Raw genomic sequence first — 18,462 nt, forward strand, 5'->3', positions numbered from 1 at the left:
AGATTGCCAGGCCTTTCTTCCAAGGCACCTCTGGGCACACTCAAATCTCTATCCTTTCAGTCAGCAGCTGAGTGTGTTAACCATTTGCACCACTCAGGGATTCCAGAATCCCATTGCCTGGCCTCAAAGCCTGGCTCTTTCAGTAGCTGTGGGGTCTTGGGGAAATTGTCAACCTCTCTTTGCTTCAGTCTCATCCGTAAAATGGGCATAGCAGTAGTAACTGCCTCATAGGATGGCTGTGTGGATTCAGGGAATTAATTCAGCTAAAGCAGTTTCGCCCTTGTGCCAGTACACAGTAAGTGCTCAGTAAAGATTAGCCCTTATTCTGATTTTAGTTGTGGGACATGACTCTGGGCTAAGGGTCAGGGCTGGGACAGGAAATAGCATGGGTCAGAGCATAGAACCCTGGGCTGGGAGACAAGCTGAGGCCTACCCACAAGGAGGCAACCAAGGAAGCAATCTCTCTCCTGAGCACATTCTCTACAACTGAGATACTTGACAAAGCGGTCAAGGGTAGCACCATTTTTTTTTGGTTTGTTTTCTCCCTCTGATTGTTGATCCTGGTTTATGGTCTGAAGACAGGACCTCTAAGCCAGCTCCACCATTCATTACTAGTTGGGGTAGGGGGTCATGGAGAATGGTTTGATTTCTCATAACCTCCTTTTCACCCAGTGAATGGGAACACCCAAGTTTGCCACCTTTCCTCCTGGAGGTGGTCTGGTGACCTGAGAAGCACTGCCCCAACAAAAAGAACAGTTGCTGTCAAGTTGATTCCAGCTCATGATGACCCCATGTGTGTCAGAGTAAAACTGTGCTCCATAGGGTTTACAATGGCTGATTTTCAGAAGTAGGTCACCAGGCCTTTCTTCCTAGGTGCCTCTGGGTAGACTCAAACCTCCAACCTTTTAGTTAGTACCCAAGCACATTAACCATTTACACCACCCAGGATCTCTGGCCCAAGGAAAAGATTCTGTTAATATAGATGGAAAATAATTTAAGACTCGAGCTTGGGTAGCCTGATCTTGAGTCTGGCATCCTTACAGTCAATGTCAGTTCCCCATCCTTTCCCCAGTGGGTTCTAGCAGTCTCCTCGGCTGAAACATGAAAAACTTGGCACTGGATTCTTAGAACGATACTGCACTTTGCAAAAGGCACCACCACCCACTATCCCAGGATTTGTAGCATATGTCAAATAAAAATTGTATTTGGCTGAAATATTTGTCAGGGTCATATTCCTCACATTAGTACTATACCTGGGACTATTGAATGAGCTTGCTCAGGGGCCCACTTTTTGGCTCCCTGCCCCACCACCTTGACCTTAGCTGGGTAGCAGGGTTATAGCGTAAGCCATTTAAACGTGTTGTAAATCATGTATGACACAAGCATGGCCCCTGGGTCTGGGGGTCTGACAAGTGCCCTTCATACCCACCCTCTTTTCCCTGTACACCCCCATGATATCTAAGTTATACATATACCCACCAAGTGCCTACAACCTCACTTTCACCTTTGGTGGGAAGGAGGCTGGGATGAGGGGTATGTCCTGGGGCAGCTTGAAAGGCAAAGCAGTCAGAGGAAAGAGGTTCAAATTCCTGGCTCTGCTGCTAAATGGACCAGTCATGTGGGCCTACTCAGCTCTGTTCCACCTCTGTTAAAATGAGATGATTGGGCTAAATCAGGAGTATCAAATAGATTTCATCTGCCTACTCCGATCAATTGGTCCTAGCTGCCGGGGACATTGTGTTGAGAAGGATTCTGAGGCATATCCAGGAAAAGGTACGCTACATACAATTAGTGACATCTGCCAAGGGAGCAAGAAGGAAGACTATAGTAAATGGGGCAATTTTTTCTGCCCTCCCTAGACGAAGCACTATCTGAGGCCCCTGCCTGTTCTCACACTTCGTGGTTTTCTATCAGCAGCCTTGTTTTACAGCAGAGAAGCAAAGCACAGGAAGGCCTCATTAATCTAGACTTCCTTTAGGACCAACCTGAGTGAGTAAAAGAAATCTTAATTTTAGGTGTTTGCTGTACACACAGGAAGCTTTCTTAGCATTTAGTACCCAGAGTGAGCCGAGCCCAACTAGTTGACTGGTGCTGATGTAGGAGCCGCAGGGTTGTGTGTTTAAGACAGGGCTTCTTTTTTTTTCTCCGAACCAGCTCTTCCTGGTGCAGTCATGGCCAAGGAAGCGATACCGGAACAGACCCAAATTTTTAAAATTTGGGTGAACAGGAACCATAGCCGAAATAGGGAAAGTTGCTGTCGAATCCTTTCTGGAAACTTAATCTCCCTGTCAGAAAACAAGGGGCATCCTCTCACGCCTATCAGATTTTGCACAGAGTCGGAAACAGCGGTGCCCTGCTCAAAGATGGCGGCCGACTGCGCCACTTTGAATGCATGTCGCTTTCCACAGTCCTGCCGATACTCCGGTCTCACACACCAGGCTCCTGAAATGCTCACTATGCCTCTTCTGAGTCTCGCATTCCAGGGCTTTAGCCAGTAACTTTCCCTTTTCCGGTTATGGTTCCAGATCACCCAAATTTTAAAAATTCGGGTCTCTTCTGGTTTCACTTTCTGGGCATGACTGAACCGTTTGAACCGGTTCGAAGCCCTGGTTTAAAAGGCTTGATCGCATGACGCAGCACGCCTGGCCTGTACTTCTAGAGCACTTACTTAGAAATGGACACTGCCAATGCTGTAATGAAAGCAGGGTGTTGTTTAAAGTAAAAAGTGATTTAATGGGTAGTTTTTTTATATTTCACATTTCCAGGGAATTTGAATTAGAGGGACGTCACTGAACTAGCTGGGAATGAGCTGTTTCCCAGAGATCTGTGCAGAAGATGAGACAAATAGTTCAGAACTGGGTTTCTCCTGAGTTGCCCGAGCTGTAAAATGGAGAAGAAAATACACCTCACAGAGTTATTTGAGGGATGAAATGCGGAAGTTTCATCCCAGCCTGCCATCTTGTTCACAAAAGATGGTCAATAAATGCTATTTCTTGTCACCTTGTGTCACCTCCCATCCATATTAGTACTGAAAGCCTAGCTTTCTTCTTGCAATATGTTCTAGAAAATGATGCTACAGATAGATTTTTTAAAATAGGATACCTTGCAAATGACCCCTGTTAAGTTTTTCAGAGTTCTTCCATTTTATACCTGACAGTGTCAGTGACACTTTCTCCAATGCCCATTTAACTCTTCAGCTTGAGTTTCTCTGTTCTCCGTCGTGTGCGGGCAGCAGCAGATGCTCCGAGGGTCCTGACATGCCCATGGGCAGATGCTTTTGTTACGTGAATCAGTACATTAACACTCCAGTGAGACGGTGGAGATGGGCAGGTTTAGCGAGTGAAGCTGCAGAGGTCCTCGAATACCCTGCTCAGGAAGCACTATTTGCAGGACACAGTAAGCGGCTTTCAGAGGTTCAAAACTATGGGAGTGATGTGGGGCGATGTTGGGTTTAGAAAGGCAAGATGGCGATGCTGCAGAGGGTGGGCTGCAGGTAGGAGAGATTAAAGACAGGACAGCCATCAGGAGGCTGCCATTAGGATGGCCTGGAGAAAGGGAGTGACCATCTGAACCGAGACAGTCACAGCAGCGTGGGAGGAATCACCAATAAAGAAAGAATTGGCTATACTTGACCATGGGAAGTGAGGAAAGAAAAGTCAGGCGTGTGTCCCAGGCTCCTGCCTTGGGAATCGGAAAAGAGAGGGATCCTGCTAAGCACCGAAGTGAACAGATACAGAAAAAGCCATGGATGATACAGAAGATGGTCCATTCCACTCCAGAAATGTTGAGTTTGACACACCTGTAGAATACCCGGGGCATGGGAGGCAGTGTAGACCAGGATTAAGCAGGTAGCTTGGGAGTCCAAATGGCCTGAATTCAAATCCTGACTCAGCCACCTTCTAGCTGTGTGGCCTTGGAGGTGTCGTTTAACTCTCTGAGCCTCTGTTTCTTCATCTGCAAGATGGGGATTGTGCAGTTGTTATTATTTCCTCACCGATAGGACTGTTAGCATCAATACATGAAATGTGTTAAGAATGATGTCTGGCACAGAGTGCGTTCTCAAAGATATGAGTTTATTACACTGATTACATTGTATTAGTATTGATTTTAATATTATTATTTGCATCATCATCATCCCGGTGGAGATGTCCAACATGAGCCTGGAACACAGAAGCAAGCTCAGGACAGGCTAGATGAGTTGGGAGTCATCATTATATCGGCCAGTGATTATCAGCCTGGTGGGCATGCTCCTGGGGGCGGAAGACATGAGCATCACCTGGGTTCTTTTTAATTGCATCTTCCTCCCTGCCTGTGATACAGCCCCCCACACACCCTCGTGCTATGGAAAATCAGTGTGGGTGGGCAATACCATTTCCAAAGGGCACGTGCCACATCCCTCAGGCCTGTTGGGAAAGAATGAAGATAGACAGCTGTTGGAGAAGGCAGGTGAGGCCAGGGGGATGACTGGGCTCTGTCAGGGACAGCTTCCAGCCAGCCAGCTAGGCTGAAGACAGAACCTTGGGACAGCATCAACATGGAAGAGGCAAGAGCAGAAGAAGTTCAGTCTGGACACCAGCTACAGCCGCCCCAGATGCTACCCAATGCTGCTAGTATGAAATTCACTCAACCCTAATGGTTATAATTCCATGATAAGGGATTTGGATCTTCCACAGATTCGGGTACAAGTTTAAGCCAGGCCCACCATTCAGTAGTATGGGAGGGGTTCTTTGCTCCTTCCTCCAGTAGCAGGAACGGACTCCATGTATCTAAGTTAAAACAGAAATGAAGAGAGAAGCAAGAAGTGTATCCCACTATTTCCCTGCTGGCCATCTAGAACTTGACCCTACGCCCATCCCATGTTATTTGCAAGCCCAGAGTTTATTGGCCAAGGAAATTATAACACCTGCAACTATTAGATAGCAACACTTAAGTCAATATGTGATTATGCTAGTCAGACTCTTGGTTACAAGATTGATATCCAATTCAAATTGACAGAAGTGTAAAACAAAAAGGCAGTTCTTGTAATTGAAAAGTCTGAGCAGGGTTGGCTCTGAGCCCAGCGGGATCTCAACAATGTCAGCAGGCGTCATCTCTCTCCATCTCTCAGCTCAGCTTTCTTCTGTGTGCGCTCCATCCAGACAGATCCTCTCCCCCGGCCCCTGCGTGGGGGCAGGGTGGCCACGATAGCCAGTACATTCTCCTCTCAGCACCCCGGCAGAAATCAGGCTTTGCTTCCATGAACGTCAGTTCCAGTAAATGCCCTGGAATTGAGAGACTAGGGTCACATGTCCATCCCTAAGCCAACTGCTGTGCCCAGTGGGTGGACCGTGCTGTTGGCCAAGCCTGGGACAGGGGGGCCACACGGGCTGAGGATAGATGAAGGAAAACTGATCAAAGGAAAGCGACCAAGACCAAAGTGCCACATGTGAGTCTTGCAGAGCAGTAACTGCTTAGTTGTTGTTTGCTGCTGTCGAGTTGCCCGACTCATGGCGACCCCACGCACAACAGAGCAAAATGCTCCCCAGTCCTGCACCATCCCCATGATCAGTTGCAGATCAGACTGTTGTGATCCATAGGGTTTTCACTGGCTGATTTCCGGAAGTAGATCGCCACGCCTTTCTTCCTAGTCAATTAGTCTGGAAGCCGTAATGAAACCTGCTCAACCATCATAGCAATATGTAGGCCCCCGAGGGGTGGTAGGTGTGCATGAAGTGCATTGGCCAGAAATCGAACCTGCGTCTCCTGCATGGGAGGCAAGAATTCTACCACTAATCACCCTTAAGTACTTAGTAGTTAAGATAAAGGAGTGACTGTAATTCTCAGAAGACACCCAGCAAGGAGCATGGAACCTGAGGCAGGCCCTTACGTTCAAGGACAATGTGAAAGTGACGTCTAGGTAGTGAATATTTTCACAGAAGTGATATTCCACACGTGGGCCCACCTTCTCTAGCTTACTTAGCACACCTTTTGTAATTACCTGCAGGTGTGTCATCTCTGCCAGGGGAGCTGGACGATGTCCCCTTGAGTGCTTTCTCTTCCTCCCACCCCTGCAGATAGCCAGTGCAGCCCCTACCCAGGGTTGGATTACCACGTGAAGCCTGTGTGAAATTTGTCACTGCAGATTAGGAAGTAAGCACAAGTAAGCCGGTGCTTACTTGCTCACTGGGTAATCTGTCCCTGTCAGGAGGTAAATTTGAAAAAGAGGCTTTGATTCTGTAGAAAGGTGCTGTGGGTTTGGGAGAGAGACAGATGCCAGCCATACCTAGAGGCAAAATCTTTGATGTGGTGGAAAATCGTGAAACTGTTCACTACAGATGATCCGGTAAGCAGGGTAAGCACTGTCCTTACCTTGCCTGTTGGCTAATCCACCCTTGCCCCTACCTGGCACCTGCCCAGTACTCCATAAACGGTTGATGACCGAGCAGCAGCAGCATGGATGTGCAGAGAAAGGATGCTACTTTTAATTCAGGCGGCACTCCCAGCTCTGGTTAACATGAATTTATTATCTTACCTTCTGGAAGTCGTGGGTCTTACCAGGCTAAAAGCAAAGTGTCAACAGGGCTATGTTCCTTTCTAGGGTCTTTAGGGGAGAATCTGTTTTCTTGCCTTTTCCAACTTTTAGAGGCCATCCGAATTCCCTGGCTCACGGCCCCCTTCCACTTCAAAGCTAGCAATGGCCTGTGGAGTCTTTCTGACCCTGATTCTTGCCTGGTGATTACATTGGGTCCACCTGGATAATCCATGGTCCTCTCCTTATTTAAAGGTCAACTGATTAACAACCTTAGTTCATCTGCAGTCTTTAATCCCTTTGCCATGAACGGTAATATTCACAGGTTCTGGAGATTCGGACCTGGGCATCTTTGGGAGACCATTCTTTTGCCAATCACTGTTGTAATAATCATCCATTCTAACGTGTATCCAGCACTTGCCATGTGGAGAGCAGTCTGCTAAGTCCTCTACATGCATTAACTCACTTAATCATCAGAACCACCCAAGGGGGTGGGGGGACAGTGAATATCACCATTTTACCGTTGAGGAACCCGGAACACCAAAAAGTTAAACATTTCCAAGGTCACAGACCCAGGAAGCGGTGAAGTTAGGGCTGCATCACAGATCTCTAAGACCCCATCCGAAGTCCATGCTCAGAGTCAGCTCCTGGAGGGTGTCTAGAGCTTCAGAATGATGGAAAGTCTTTTCTGCAGTGGTAGAGTTGAATGGCATAAGAGGAGAGTTCTCAAGTGCCAGACTGCCTGTGTATATGTCCCAGCTCTGTCCCTTACTAGTTGTGTGACCTTTGCAGGCCACCCCACCTCTCTGTGTCTCTTTCCTCAAGTGTAAAAAGGGCACGACAAGGCTCTAATTGATCACCATAAAAAAAACCTGTTGCCGTCGAGTCAATTTCGACTCATAGCAACCGTATAGGACAGAGTAGAGCTGCCCCATAGGGTTTCCAAGGAGTGTCTGTTGGACCTTTTGGTTAGCAGCCAAGCTCTTAACCACTACGCCACCATGGCTAGCTTTTTTGATATTTAAAGTAACACAAATCCCAAGACCCTGGTTTTTTAATGTATGTGTTCAACCCCTGCCCTTCTTTTAGTGAGAGAAAAACCCATTAGCTGTCTCTCCTTTTACTTTGTTTTCCCTCCTTTCCCTCTGAGGCAGCAAGGCAGGAGCCAGCCAACTCTGTCTGTTTCTGTGCAGCCCATGACTCAGAATGGTTTTAAATTTTTAAAGGATTGTAAAGAGAAAAACAAAGAAGAATATATGACAGAGACCACATGTGGCTCACAAAGCCAAAAATATTTACCATCTGGCCGTTTACAAAAAAAAGTCTGTGGACCCCAGAAAGAACACAGAGGTAGAGTCACCCAGACGTGGGTTTGGGTCCTGCGTTGGGTGGTGGGGACCAGTTAGCCTGTGAGACTGTGAAAGCACCGTGGGGCGTTCCCTCAGCAGTGGCTTTACTGACAGTTGTAGCAGCAGCAGGGCCGGTAGTAGTGGTGTCACCATCGACTGAGTATTTACTCTGGGCAAGCACGGTGGTAAGAGCTTCATCCCCTTCAATCCTCTCAACAACCCTCTGAGGTGAGCCCAGTTATGAACCCCCTTTTACATGTGGAGAAATAGAGACTGCTTGAGGGTCACTCGTCCACAGTGGTACAGTGAGATGGGATGGAGCCGGGATTGGAACCCAGGCAATCTGACTAAACTCTTCTACACTTCCTCCCTACAGTTGCCATTAGCTCTCTCCAGGCAAGAGATCTTTGGCCAGGCCTTCCCTCTTTAACTTCCCTGGCCTCTCTTTTTCTCAGTTCTGGCAAAAAAAAAAAAAGAAGAGCTGTCAGGAACAGCTCTGAGGCAAACATCTGTAATTTGGTTCCGGCCTTCATCCATAGCCATCTGTCCGGCAAGCACAGCACAGCACCGGGAGCGTGGACGAGCCCACATCTTTGACACTGACACCTAGGGCAGCCCCCACGCCCCTGGATCCTCCAAATGCATTGTTACCAGGAGGTTCACAGGGAAGCTCATTAAATAGTAGCGAGCACTTGATTAATATGCTGCCATTCAACAGCACCAGACTATTTCATTGCCCCCCTACACCCGGTTACCATGACGACATTACTTTAACAAACAGCTCCTTAATATTTAATGAAAATTATGTTCCTGACAAGCGAGTAGAAGAGCAGCAGCCCTACAAAGGGCTTGGAGGAGCCTATGAGGACATGTGTGCATGGAGCCAGCAGTTTCCCTTAGCCCCATGTGCCATTAGTGGCCAGAAAATGCCAGTGTTCTGAAGCTGGGAGCCTACGTGAGGCCTCAGTTACACACAGCAATTGAGGGTTGTCACTTTTTTAATGCAGAATGTCACAACGGCTCTGTGAGGACAGGGTAGCGTGATAGCATTATTAAACACTCCTTTGTACAGTGATCCACTAATTTCACCCCTACTTGCTTGAGACTGCTGAAAGCCTTATTTGCTTCCTGTGTCTTGAATCAAGCAGGATTGTAAGACAGCGAGTGGAGAGCCCAGAGCATGTGTGTGCTAGCGTGGGAAGGAGCCACATATCCTTTAAGGCACCATCTGGTCCTGCCCAGCTTATTCACTAACAAGCAGGTGCAGGGTTTGGGGGACCCAGTCCTCTGCCTTCCAGGGGGTGAATGCCAAGAGGGAAAAGACCCCAGGCACACAGACCACTCTGTGGCAGCCTCCACCACTGTGATGATCAAATGTGTACCAGGCCTGTGCAAAGATCAGTTATTCGTTCTAGATCCTGAATGAGAAAGATGAGCAAATATAATAAAGCAGGGAGAGTGTTATAATGGTAGCCAATTAACTGTGTGACATGGGTTAAGTTACTTAACCTCTCTGTGTGCCTCAGATTCCTCATCCATAAACTGGGGATAATAGCACTACATTATCAGTTATCCTGACATTCAAAGTGAGATAAACCCATACTAAAACAGTGCTTAAAATGCTTAAAACAATGGGCATATTAAAAAAAAAAAAAGAAAGAAAGTTGCTGTTGAGTCAGTTCAGACCCATGGCAACCCCAAGTGTGTCAGAGTAGAACTGTGTTCCATAGGATTTTCTTTTTTTTAATTATTTTATTTTGTTGTTAGGGAGAATATGCACAAGAAAAATACACACCAACTCAAGTTTCTCCATTTTCAATTCAGTGACATTGATTACATTCAAGTTGTGTGACCATTCTCACCGTCCTTTTCTGAGTTATTCCTCCTGCATTAACATAAACTCAGTGTCCCCGAAGTTGCTATTGTCAGTTTGATTCCATATGGATAGATGTTAAAAGAGCATAATGCTCAAGGCAGACATTCTTTACTAGTTAAGTTTGGTTTTAAGAAGACTTCAGGGGCATAGGGCTTTCAATGGCTGATTTTTTTGAAGTGGATTGCCAGGCCTTTCTTCCAGCGTGCCTCTGGGTGAACTCAAACCTCCAACCTTTGAGTTAGCACCCAATTACATTAACTCATTTGCATCACCTAGGGACCCCATTACACACACCACACACATCTGTTGCCATTGAGTCGATTTTGTCCCATAGCAACCCTAGGACGAGTAGAACTGCCCCATAGGGTTTCCAAGGCTTGACGAGTGGCTTCAAACTGCCGACCTTTTGGTTAGCAACTGAGCTCTTAAGCACTGTGGGACACCATAGTAAGTATAAATAATTTATAATTTATTTATTATAAATAAATGCTAGCCAGGCTATCATATTCCCAAGGTACTGTGCATACAATTAAAATAATAGCTAACATCTGGTAAGTGCTTACTGTACTCCAGGCACTGTGCTCTGTGTTGGAATCAGATGATCTCATTTATCTTCACAGCAACCCTGTGAGATAGATGATGTTCTTGGGTGCCCTCGAGTCGATTTGAACTCCTAGCCAACCCCATGTGACAAAGCAGAACTGCCCCATAGGATTTTCTTGACAGTAATCTTTACAGAAGCAGATTGCCAGGTCTTTCTTCCGAGGAACCGCTGGTGGGTTCCAACCGTTAACCTTTGGTTAGCAGCTAAGCACTTAAACATTGCACCACTAGGGCTGTTTTTGAAGTAGATGTTATTCTCACCTTGCAGGGGAGGAAATGGAAGCTCAGAAAGGTTGGAAAACTTGCCCAAGGTCAGGAGGCCAGGAGGAGCATTTTGAGTCTTTTGTGTCATCACAAGACACAGTACACAGGGCACACACGTGTGCTATGTGAGAATGGAGTATGGCCCTGAGTGGGGTACACGTATGGTAGTATGGGAGCAGGTGGTAAGCCTGGCAGGATGCACATGTGTCCTATACGAGCACGTGGCAGGGCCCCTCGGGGGCACACGTGGTGCTATGGGAACACGCAGTACAGCCCCGCGGGGTGGACACTTGGGGTGCTATGTGAGCATTTGGTGGGGCTCCGCGGGGCGCACACGTGCACTATGTAAGCACTCTGCAAGGCCCTTCCCGGCACACACATGTGGTGCTCTGCAAGCACGTGGTACAGGCCCTCGGGGCACACATGTGCGGTGCAATGCGAGCACGCGGCCCGGCCCCTGAGGACACACACGTGTGCTGCTATGCAAGCAGGCGGCATGGCCCCTCGGGGCACATACGTGTGGTACTATGTGAGCACTTGGTACGTCCCCTCGGGGCACACGTGTGGTACTGTATGAGCACGTGGCATGGCCCTTCAGGGCACGTATGTGTGGTGCTATGCGAGCGCGCGGTACTGCCCCTTGAGGCGCACACGTGATGCTATGCGTTCCACGTGGTAAGGCCTCTCCGGGCGCACACATGATGCTATGGGAACACGTGGTACGGCCCCTTTGGGCGCACACATGAGGCCGTGCAAACACGTGGTAAGGCCCCTCCGGGCGCACACACGTGATGCTATGGGAACACGTGGTACGGCCCCTCCGGTCGCACGGATGTGATGCTATGCGAACACGTGGTGTGGCCCGTCTGCGCGCATACATGTGATGCTGTGCGAACACGTGGTATGGCTCTTCCGGGCACACACATGTGATGCTATGCAAACACGTGGTAAGGCCCCTCTGGGCGCACACCTGAGGCTATGCGAACACGTGGTACGGCCCCTCCGGGGGCACGCATGCGTTGCTATGGGAGCACAGGCTTGCAGTGTTGGCCGGCTCTGGGGAGGGCTGCCTGGGGAAAGTGGCTGTAGATACCTTGAAGGCCGTGGTTTTCCTGGACAGAGAACGGCATTTGAAAAGAGAGGAGCAATTCTAAGGAGCGGGACTCCACTAGAAGCTAAGCCTAGAGCGAGGAAAGCGTCAGCTGCCTTTGGAGAAGGAAGCCCAGTTTGGTGTGATTACAAGTAGCCCCGATTTACGTTGGGGTTCCGTTCTGACAACTTTGTCTTAAATCGCTTCTGATGGAAGCCGAACACTTCATTTTTTTTTCTTTAGTTTTAATTATTATTGTCTTTTACTATTAGTATCTTTATAAATCCAATCCTTGTCTTTGAGGGCTGGTATGAGAATGATAACATTAGCAAATTACTCACTGCAACATTGTATGTAGTACATACTAATTATGATAAGATGTACAAACAACAACAACAAAAAAAAAAAAGACCATCTGTTGGAAGTCGAATACTTCCTAAATCGGGGACTACCTGTATTCAAAAGGCAGGCCATCGGCAGTGGTGGAAGCTTACCTTAAGCAAATATGACATTTCTATATAAAATATACATTGGATTTTTATTTAAAATAAGTGGATTAGAAGAGGAAGAGTGAGACCTAAGGGAGATCAAAGTTTAGTTTTACATTTATTCATGTCAGGATTTAATTGGGTGGAGTAATAAGAGAATGGAGCCCTGGTGATACAGCTGTTAAGCGCTCGGCTGCTAACTGAAAGACTGGCAGTTCGAACCTACCGAGTGGCTCTGCCGGAGAAAAGACCTGACAATCTGCTCCTGTGAAGATTTAAAAAAAAAAAAAAAAAGCCAAACCCGTTGCCATTGAGTCGATTCTGATTTACAGTGACCCTGTAGGACACAGTAGAACTGCCCCAATAGGGTTTCCAAGGAGCAGCTGGTGGATAGGAACTGCCGACCTTTTTGGTCAGCAGCCAGGCTCTTAACCACTGTGCCACCAGGGCTCCCCTATAAAGATTACAGCCTGGAAAACTCTTTGGGGGCAGTTCTATTCTGTCAGATAGAGTCACTGTGAGTCAGAATGGACTGAACAACTAACAACAACAAACAATATAAGAATGTCTGTATTGACTGTGTATTTGTATGAAAAATAAAAACATTTCTTGCCACTGCCTCCAAAAGCAAAGAAAAAGGCAGAGAAGAAGGTTTGAATCGTGTAACAAAATAGAGTCAGCGCCATAGTGTACAACATTTTTTTAATATATATGTGTGTATCCATTATTTATTGCCACAGTAGAGCTTCTAACAAACAAACCCAGTGGTGGACAATGATAATCATTTATTTAGCTCACAAATCTACAGGCTTCAGCTGCTCTGGGTTGGGATTGCTCAGGCACCTGAGATCAGCTAAGGGTCAGTTAAGCAGCTCTGCTGGGCTCACACATATAGGACTGGCTGGATGCTGGCTGATCCGGAATGCCCTAACCTGGGATGACAAGGGTGACTTAACTAAGTAGCAGACGTCTTCCATCCTCCAGCATCTAACCTGGACGTGTTCTGCCTGCCGTGGTACAGGAGTGAGGGTGCACACAGAAAGGTGCACGTGCTTTTTCAAGCCTCAACTTATCACATCTGCTAACATCCACTGGTCAAGACAAACACGCGGTGCAAGTCACAGTGGGAAGGCTCCACCGGGTGCCATGTCAAAGAGCATGAGTACAGAGAGTGAGAAAGAACTGGGACTGTAATTGTAGTCAGTAATGTGCTTCCCAGCATCTACCTGATGAAAGCATCCAGCCGTGGGGGAGAAGGAGTCCTCAAAGACAACTTGGCATATTCATATGACGTCTTCTGCTTCAGGAGCCATACAGTGGAGTCAGTCTCAGAGCGGATCCTCAATATGTGTGGCATTAGAAGTCAGCATCTGCGTCTTCCACATCACACAAGGCGTGCAGTGACAAGTCAAACCCATGGCTAGACAGCCGAGGACCTCAGTAGCTCTAGGAGTGCACTGCTCGTCCTAAGCAGCTTCCTGCAGAGCAGGGACAGCGCGGCCCTGGGAACTCAAGGCTTGCCTTCAGGGCAGTCTGCCTGGAAATGTAGGTCAAATGAAAGAAAGGCCTGTTTAAGAATTTTTTTTAATTCTGCATTTTTTAAAATTTTTTTCCGTAGTATCCCAATACCTTGAGTTTATTTTGTACCTGATACTTTTTAAAACAATAAAAAACCCAGTGGCCATCAAGTCAGTTCTGACTCTTGGTAGCCTGATGTGTGTCAGAGTAGAACTGTGCTTCGTAGGCTTTTCAGTGGCCTGATTTGCAGAAGCAGATCACCAGGCCCTTCTTCTGAGGCACCTCTGGGTGACCATAACAGTGTTGTCGTGGTGTACTGTCTAGTTCATTTTGACTCATAGCAACTCTATAGGACAGAGTAGGGTTTCCTAGGCTGAGATCTTTATGGGAACAGATTGCCAGGTCCTTTCTCCTGCAGAGCAACTGGTGGGTTCAAACCACTGATGTTATGGTTAGCAGCTGAGCGCTTAACCATTGTGCCACCAGGGCTCCTGGTCCGTAACAGTAATAGTAAGGACTGATAATATTCCCATTTCATAGGTGATGAAACTGAGGCCCAGACAGCTTACATGACTTCCTCAGAGTACAAAGCCAGGTATGTCAGGCAGCCTTATCTCTCTCTCTGCACCATCACCAATTCCCACCGCAGCCGTTAAAAAAAAAAAAAAATTTTTTTTTTTTTTCTTTTTGCCCTCAGCTGCCTTCAAATCCCGATTCAGCCTCTCCCAGACATGTGGTCTTGGACATGGCTCTTGCCCTCTCTGAGCCGCTGTTTCCATACCCATACAGTGAAGAGAATTTTACCTCCCTCATAGGGTTGACTGAGATTTCTTGAGTGCTGTGCTGTGGGTAGAAGCATACGTACCTAGCCCTCTCATTTCATCCTCACAACACCACTGTGGGAGAGGTATTATTAGTTCCCTTTTTGCAGATAGGAAACCGAGGCTTAGTGACACTGACTCAGCCAAGGTCCCTCCGTGGTGGGCTGGGACTCAGACACAGGCTGTCTGACTCCAGAGTCTATGCACTTAGCCCCACTCCTGCCGCCCACGGAACGGGTCAGCCAGGATCCTGTAAATATGAGCTACTGTTGACCCTTTGGAACCCTGAGATTCAGAAGCTGCAAGGGGAGAACATACCATAGCAGAAGCAAAGATAAAACCCTACCGCCACCTTGGAAAGCATCTAAAACAGATGTTGCCCAATTATCTGACCCCTCAGACAATAGGACAATAACGTTTGAAAACCCTGCACTTCATTCCCTGAGAAACAGGAGTAATCTCCCACATCCAAAGCCTGAGTGCACCAAACCCAAATGACTCAGAAGGTGGTTGCATCATCTCTCAAAGTCCTAACACTTGATTAATACCAAATGACCTATGCGACCAAATTTCTCAGACTTGGCGGCGATATCGCCAGCGGTTCATTTGCTGGGCACAGGAGCGTTGCTGGAAGGATCCAAGCCTGAGTGCTCAGGCCCCCGCCCCCCTTGATGCATCCTGTCACTACAAAGCTTTTCCAAAGCACCTTGACAGCAGAGCCTTCTCACTACTGCTGGAAGGTTATGGCAGCAACGAGTGTCTGTATTTTACAGATAAGAAAACTGACGCCTGAAGCAGTTCAATTACGTCTGCCAGCCCCTAGGGTCTGCAAAGGAGGAAAAGGTGGGCACTACCTAAAACTCTGTTTCTTTGCATTTGATCGGAATCCTGAGTCCAAATTTCTGTTCCACCGTGTGACTTTGGACAAATTACTTTACTTCTCTGTGTTTCCATTTTTCTCCTCTATAAAATGGGGATAATAGTGTTTACTCTTAGAATTGTTATGAGAATTAAATGAGCAGATTCATGGCATATACTCAGAACAATGCCTGGAACAAACACAGGAAACACTTGCTAAATATTACCTACCGGTATTATTAAAGAAACCCTGGTGGCGCAACAGTTAAGCCCTCCACCGCTAACTGAAAGGTTGGTGGTTCGAACCCACCCAGTGGCTCCAAGGGAGAAAGAGCTGGTGACCTGCTCCGATAAAGACTGCACCTAGGAAACTGTATGGGGCAGTTCTGCTCTGTCACATGGGAACGCTGTGAGTTGGAATCACTTTGACGGCTCCCAGCAACAGCATTGGTATTATTGGGTGCATTTTGATTAATCATAAATCAAAACAAAGGAAAGCTTGACAAATGTAGTTTGTGGACAAAATCCTTTAAAACCTGGATTCTGTTACTGTGCCACGGGCATGGAATCACAAAAGAGACCTTGTGTGATGAAAACATAGGAGTCACTGGCATGGGGACTTGCCCAAGGTCACGCTGCTGGGGTGAGGCCACATGGAACTAGAAGCCAGATTCCCTGACCCCAAGATCCCTTTCTGCCTTTGCAGGCTGCCTGGGTCTCCTGCGAAGGGGCTCTGTTACACGCCAAAGGCCCCTTCTACCACTCCACATCTCTCACTATTAGAAAAGGGCCTGCATCCCCATACCTAACAGAAGCCCCCCATCCCTTTAAAACTGCCAGCCGTCAGCAAATTTAACAAAGCTATGAACCTGATGGAAACCCTGGTGGCATAGTGGTTAGGTGCTATGGCTGCTAACCAAAAGGCCAGCAGTTCGAATCTGCCAGGCACTCCTTGGAAACTCTACGGGGCAGTTCTACTCTGTCCTATAGAGTCGCTATGAGTCGGAATCCACTCGACGGCAGTGGGTTTGGTTTTTGGTTTTGGTATGAACCTGATGCAAAGATCCAGTTTTTATCCGAGGACACTTAATTAAGCACTGGGTCTAATAAATCAGTCTTCCTCCTTGATCCCATGCCTGTCCCCCTAGAGCAAGAGGGCTGTTTAAAGAGTAGCTCCTAACTGGAAGTTCTGATTTGAGCAGGCCCTCATCAGCCTCAAAATTGCTAGCTCGTTGTCATAATCTGCCCCTGAGATATGCGCCTTCCCTCTGTGATTAATCTCTCCTTTCTTTGGCCACTTTTCAGACACGGACAAGCATTGCACTGCAGTTATCTTGTTGTGGTTCTTGTTTCCTGGAAGGAGTGAATGGAAACAATAGCCTTTACTTGCATAATTCTCTACACACACACACACACACACACACATCCTTTTTATTTAAAATTCTAAAGCCAGCTGATGAGGTTTGCACTTTTTGTAGCCGCTGTGACTATGGTCCTTTGCCTCCACCCTAAAGAATCTTCATTAATTTTTTAAAGTTCTTTCTTCCTCTAAAGACTCAACTCAAAATTGCACAATAATGAAATACACAAAATTGGACCTTGGGTCCCCCGGGACTTCTCCTTTTCCTCCCAAGCACACGAGGTCAGCTGTGAGGTCCGCCACTTCCTGATCACCACTTCTGCCACCAGATACAGATCCCACCAGCTTCCACCTAGACGTGAGTCATCTCCCAGTTACAGTCTTTCCTGCAGGCCATTCTTTGCCTGTTCACTAGAGTTATCTTTGTGGAATATAAGCCAGATTGCATCATTGCCAGGGATTAAAGCCATCTGATAGCTTCTCATTGCACTTGGACTGACCTCCCTTGCCTCTCCCTGGCTGTCCAAACCCTGACTGATCTCACCCTTGCCCGCCTCTCCAGCCTCACTGTCGACCTCAGTTCTTACCACTCTCCGTCTCGTTACCATGCTTCAGCCACCCTAGTTGTCCTCCTCGAATACACCAAGCTTGGTTCCACCTTACAGCTTTTCGTTAGCCATTCCCTCCATGTAGAATCTACTCTCTTAGTCTGGGTTCCCTAAAAAACAGAGGCTGAGGCAAAGCTGATAAGCCTTTATGGGGTGGGGTGGGGGGAGGTGTGCAAGCCCAGGCGGCAACAAGGCAGAGGGAAGGGAAGTGAGGAGGGAAAACCAATGCTACATAATGCATTTTTCAGCTGACAGTCACCCCACGCGAGACTCTAACTAGTTGCTCAGACACATGGGATCTCTTTGGAGAGGCCATGTGGAATACAGTGAAATATATGACCACACGTATGCAATATAACACAATGTATGCTTTCCTAAAAACCATCACCCTGTGCAAAATTGCCCAGTAAAAGCCACAGGGCTTATGGAAGAATGGGGTTGAGACACAACACTCAAAAACATTGTCAGTGACACGTTAAAAAAAGATAAGAACCTAATCAAAACAGTAGCACAGTTTTACACACCTTAAATGGTTTAGAAATACAGAAATACTACAATAAACGTGGCACTTTCACCTTGCAAAAAGACCTGAGTTTGCTAGTGGAAGCGGGTGTCAGGAGGGTTGCAGCTTGTGAATTATTGGAAAGTGGTTGTGGGGGTGGTACTTAGAGTCACTTGCCGTCAATTCAGCTCAGACTCATGACAACCGCGTATATAATGCAAGGAGATGTTGCCAGCCTTGGCACCATCTTCAAGATTTTGGGCATGTTGTGAGTTTAGCCAGACAATATTCGAAGTAGTAGAAGGAGGGTAAAGTCAGAGAGAAAGTTGTCGCACCAGATGTGGATGTGTGTGGCTCCTAACACAAGGTAGACTGGAATACCCAGCGGATGCTGAAGGTGTCTGCGTGTGTGTTTCGTGGGTACCTCTGGGACTCCGTTCATCTGGATACAGGTTTCTGTTAGGTAGCGTTTCCTGGGGATGAAATCGGATATAAGCAAATGCAAAATTCACAGTCCACCCAACTTGTTCCTTTTATATTAATCACGTTGCAACTAATTTGCATTTCCAAAACAAGTGTTACAGCAGAATTGATGGTTCTATGTCTCACTGGATTTA

At 47.2% G+C, this 18,462-nt stretch overlaps 1 protein-coding gene across 14 annotated transcripts in view; it reads left to right on the forward strand.

The window, feature by feature from the left end:
* The window catches only part of ZHX2 (zinc fingers and homeoboxes 2), a 196,388-nt gene that overhangs the window by 95,270 nt on the left and 82,656 nt on the right, over positions 1 to 18,462 (forward strand). For 3 of the 14 annotated variants that reach the window (XM_064268034.1, XM_064268030.1, XM_064268027.1), the window contains exon 3: positions 15,291 to 15,360. The exons of the other annotated variants lie outside the window; for them this stretch is intronic. The gene's annotated coding sequence lies outside the window, so the exon portion shown is untranslated. The remainder of the gene's footprint in view (positions 1 to 15,290; positions 15,361 to 18,462) is intronic. 14 annotated transcript variants of the gene reach the window in all.

Source organism: Loxodonta africana, chromosome 14, assembly GCF_030014295.1.
Source record: "Loxodonta africana isolate mLoxAfr1 chromosome 14, mLoxAfr1.hap2, whole genome shotgun sequence".
Lineage (NCBI taxonomy): Eukaryota > Metazoa > Chordata > Mammalia > Proboscidea > Elephantidae > Loxodonta > Loxodonta africana.